Source organism: Macaca thibetana, chromosome 6 (genome assembly GCF_024542745.1).
Source record: "Macaca thibetana thibetana isolate TM-01 chromosome 6, ASM2454274v1, whole genome shotgun sequence".
In the NCBI taxonomy this organism is placed as follows: Eukaryota; Metazoa; Chordata; class Mammalia; order Primates; family Cercopithecidae; genus Macaca; species Macaca thibetana.
This window is the reverse complement of record NC_065583.1, coordinates 258,399-262,650: the sequence shown is the minus strand read 5'-3', so window position 1 is coordinate 262,650 and position 4,252 is coordinate 258,399. Positions and strand designations below refer to the sequence as shown.

The 4,252-nt window shown below is 51.6% G+C and overlaps 1 long non-coding RNA gene across 32 annotated transcripts; it reads left to right on the top strand.

The window, feature by feature from the left end:
- Nucleotides 1-204: 204 nt before the first annotated feature.
- On the top strand, nucleotides 205-2,012 carry LOC126956437 (uncharacterized). 32 transcript variants are annotated; one of them, XR_007726379.1, is made up of 7 exons: nucleotides 205-358; nucleotides 616-664; nucleotides 820-921; nucleotides 975-1,084; nucleotides 1,134-1,235; nucleotides 1,289-1,394; nucleotides 1,607-2,012. It is a non-coding gene; the product is annotated as an uncharacterized LOC126956437 (long non-coding RNA). The 32 variants fall into 32 exon arrangements; XR_007726359.1 differs by having other exon boundaries at nucleotides 1,289-1,447; XR_007726353.1 differs by lacking the exon at nucleotides 1,607-2,012 and adding an exon at nucleotides 514-562 and having other exon boundaries at nucleotides 1,289-1,529.
- The last annotated feature ends 2,240 nt before the right edge of the window (nucleotides 2,013-4,252 follow it).

The following is a 4,252-nucleotide window of genomic DNA, read 5'->3' as shown; positions in this document are numbered from 1 at the left end:
TAGCCTGAGAGGGAGAAGCAGATAAATTATACCCTGCTAGTTAGACAGGAGGCATTCCGGACACGTCTCCTAGTGTAAGGGCATGGGGGCACGTATGACACGAAAGAATTTGTAGCATGGCTTCTACTCCTAATCCAACATAATATGGGGGTTTGGCCTTTAGGCACAACCAGCAATCTCGGGCTAGTTTAGGCTGAGTGAGATTCAGGAGGTGAGGAGCACTGTCCAGAGTGGACTTCAGGCTGAGTGAGATTCAGGAGGTGAGGAGCACTGTCCAGAATGGACTTCAGGCTGAGTGAGATTCAGGAGGTGAGGAGCACTGTCCAGAGTGGACTTCAGGCTGGGTGAGATTCAGGAGGTGAGTGAGGAGCACTGTGCAGAATGGACTTCAGGCTGGGTGAGATTCAGGAGGTGAGTGAGGAGCACTGTGCAGAATGGACTTCAGGCTGAGTGAGATTCAGGAGGTGAGGAGCACTGTCCAGGATGGACTTCAGGCTGAGTGAGATTCAGGAGGTGAGGAGCACTGTCCAGAGTGGACTTCAGGCTGGGTGAGATTCAGGAGGTGAGTGAGGAGCACTGTGCAGAATGGACTTCAGGCTGGGTGAGATTCAGGAGGTGAGGAGCACTGACCAGAATGGACTTCAGGCTGGGTGAGATTCAGGAGGTGAGTGAGGAGCACTGTGCAGAATGGACTTCAGGCTGAGTGAGATTCAGGAGGTGAGGAGCACTGTCCAGAGTGGACTTCAGGCTGGGTGAGATTCAGGAGGTGAGTGAGGAGCATTGTCCAGAATGGACTTCAGGCTGAGTGAGATTCAGGAGGTGAGGAGCACTGTCCAGAATGGACTTCAGGCTGGGTGAGATTCAGGAGGTGAGTGAGGAGCATTGTCCAGAATGGACTTCAGGCTGGGTGAGATTCAGGAGGTGAGTGAGGAGCACTGTGCAGAATGGACTTCAGGCTGGGTGAGATTCAGGAGGTGAGTGAGGAGCACTGTCCAGAATGGACTTCAGGCTGGGTGAGATTCAGGAGGTGAGTGAGGAGCACTGTCCAGAATGGACTTCAGGCTGGGTGAGATTCAGGAGGTGAGTGAGGAGCACTGTGCAGAATGGACTTCAGGCTGAGTGAGATTCAGGAGGTGAGGAGCACTGTCCAGAATGGACTTCAGGCTGGGTGAGATTCAGGAGGTGAGTGAGGAGCACTGTCCAGAATGGACTTCAGGCTGGGTGAGATTCAGGAGGTGAGTGAGGAGCACTGTGCAGAATGGACTTCAGGCTGGGTGAGATTCAGGAGGTGAGTGAGGAGCACTGTCCAGAATGGACTTCAGGCTGGGTGAGATTCAGGAGGTGAGTGAGGAGCACTGTCCAGAATGGACTTCAGGCTGGGTGAGATTCAGGAGGTGAGTGAGGAGCACTGTCCAGAATGGACTTCAGGCTGGGTGAGATTCAGGAGGTGAGTGAGGAGCACTGTGCAGAATGGACTTCAGGCTGGGTGAGATTCAGGAGGTGAGTGAGGAGCACTGTGCAGAATGGACTTCAGGCTGGGTGAGATTCAGGAGGTGAGTGAGGAGCACTGTCCAGAGTGGACTTCAGGCTGGGTGAGATTCAGGAGGTGAGTGAGGAGCACTGTCCAGAGTGGACTTCAGGCTGGGTTGGAGGTGTTGTCGTTGCAGCTGAGGTCTAGGAAGCAGGAACGATGGTGGGACAGTTAAATCGACCTGTCTGGGTGTTTCTGGAACACAGGGTCACCAAATCAGTTAAAGGTCCGATTGACTTAGGAGGGCTCCCTGGGACCAGGACCTTTTTCTGGATGGTGAACTTAGTTCCAACATCAAATCCCAGAATATAAAGCCTTAATCCCTGTGACCTGCTGTAATACCATTGAGCTAAACTAGGGTTACGGACAGTTACATTAAGAGGATTGCAACTTCCTATAGTACACGGTCTAGGACGGGAAGTGCGAGCTATGGAAAGGGTTGAGGGTAGGGTTGATCCTCCGGAGTAAGTGGGCAAGGTGACACACGTCCAGTGAGGGCAGAAAAACTGGTAAGAATCTCAGCAGCTAGAGTCAGGATGATTTCCAGGACGAAAGCCAATGCTCTGGAGCCCTTTTCTGCACCCTTAGAGCTTCCACATCCAGTCCAGCTTCTGGTGTGTCCGAACCCTGCAGCAATGTTGACGTTCCCTGCTCCCATGATCGGCAGATCGCGCTGTTCTTCATGGGTATGGCAGGTTCTGGGAACAAAGCACATAAATCGACTACAAAAGAGCCTTCCTTGGAGGTTCCCACTTTCCAGGTGGTGTTTGCAAAGACACGTACTGTTGTGAAGGAAGTGAGGAGAAAAGAGTAGGAAGGGGCAGAGGACGTAACAGGTGGAAACAGACAGAAGAGGTAAATGGAAAGAATTAATCTGATGGCTTCATTCGACTTAGGTGCAGTTTTAAGGGGCCTAGGCTTGGGGACCCTTGTTTCTTGCTGGGCTTTGTTGGCTTTTTTGATGCGAGAGTGATGAATCCAAGCAGGAATGCCATCCACCTTCAGAGCCATTGGCGTGGTGAGGATGATAGTATGAGGTCCTTTCCAGGCAGGAGTGAGTCCTTCCTTCTGGAATTTTTTAACACATACCAGGTCACCCAGCTGGAACGAGTGGCAGGGCCCCGTCTGGTCAGGAACTGGATTGGGATGAGCTCCCCAGACAAGCGGCTGGATGATGTCTTGTACTTGTTGGAGAGACTGCAGGTACTGTAACAAATTAGCTTGTGAGGTTTCTGCTAAATGGGTATCCCTTAGCTTAGGCAAGATAGGCGGAGCCCTTCCATACATGATTTCAAAAGGTGAAAACCCAGCCCAGTAAGGGGTGTATCTTACTCTAAGGAGGGCTAAAGGAAGGAGCTTTACCTAATTCTCACCGGTCGCTAGGATTAATTTAGTAAGGGTACTTGTTAGGGTGCGGTTCACGCGTTCTACCTCTCCAGAGCTCTGGGGTCGATAGGCACAATAGAGTTTCCATCGAATGTTTAATGCCTTGTTAACCAACTGAGCTATGGACGAGGTGAAGGCAGGTCCATTATCAGACCTTATGGCAACAGGCAGTCCATGTCGAGGGATGATTTCATTGAGCAACAGCTTAACTACTGTGGTGGCAGTTTCGTTTTTGGTGGCAAATGCCTCAGTCTATCCAGAAAAGGTGTCTACTAGCACCCGGAGGTATTTATATCCTGCCCGGTGCAGTTTTATCTACGTAAAGTAAATTTCCTCCCTTTCTCCTGGTGAGCCTCCCCGGAGGCGGTGACCTGGGCTGGGCTTACCTTGCTTGGCGTTTACCTGAGCACAAGCCATACACCGGAGAGCTGCTTGGTTAGTTAAGTCGTGAAGGTGGGGGATCTTGAAATGGCTCCTTAGAAGCTGGGCCAATTTTACTCCTCCTTCCTGATTTTTACTGGCCTGAAGATCTGAAGCTTGTTTTTCTTCCTCTGGGGGTATTCTGGGTGGTCTGGCGAGTCAGGTTGCAGAAAGGACACAGTGGGCAGCAGGGTTAAAGGCACGACCGGGAGCCGAGCTGCAGCGTCTGCTCTTTGGTTACCGCGGCCTCTTTGATGTCCTTTGCAGTGAATCACAGCCACCTGTTGAGGGAGCCAAACAGCTTCAAGCAGGGCCAGAATTGCTTCTTTGTTTTTGACAGTCTTTCCTGCTGAGGTGGGTAGCCCTCACTCTTGATAGTTGGCTCCAAGTACATGTACAGCAACGAAAGCATACCTGGTGTCAGTGTAGATGTTAATACGTGTGTCCTCACCCCATCAGAGGGCCTGAGTGAGGGCAACCAATTCAACTCTTTGTGCCGAGGTCCCTGCCGGCAGTGCCTGGGCCCACAGTATGTCTGTCTCCGTAGTAATGGCCGCACCAGCCTTTTGTACTCCTTGTTCAAGGAAGCTGCTACGGTCTGTAAACATGGTGGCATCTGCCTGTTAGAGGAACATCTCGGAGATCAGGTCAGCCAGTTTCCACAGTTTCTTTCTTTTTTTTTTATTTTTTATTTTTTTTGAGACGGAGTCTTGCTCTGTCACCCAGGCTGGAGTGCAGTGGTGCGATCTCGGCTCACTGCAAGCTCCTCCTCCTGGGTTTAACGCCATTCTCCTGCCTCAGCCTCCTGGGTAGCTGGGACTACAGGTGCCGCCACCTCGCCCGGCCAGTTTTTTGTATTTTTAGTAGAGACGGGGTTTCACCGTGTTAGCCAGGATGGTCTCGATCTCCTGACCT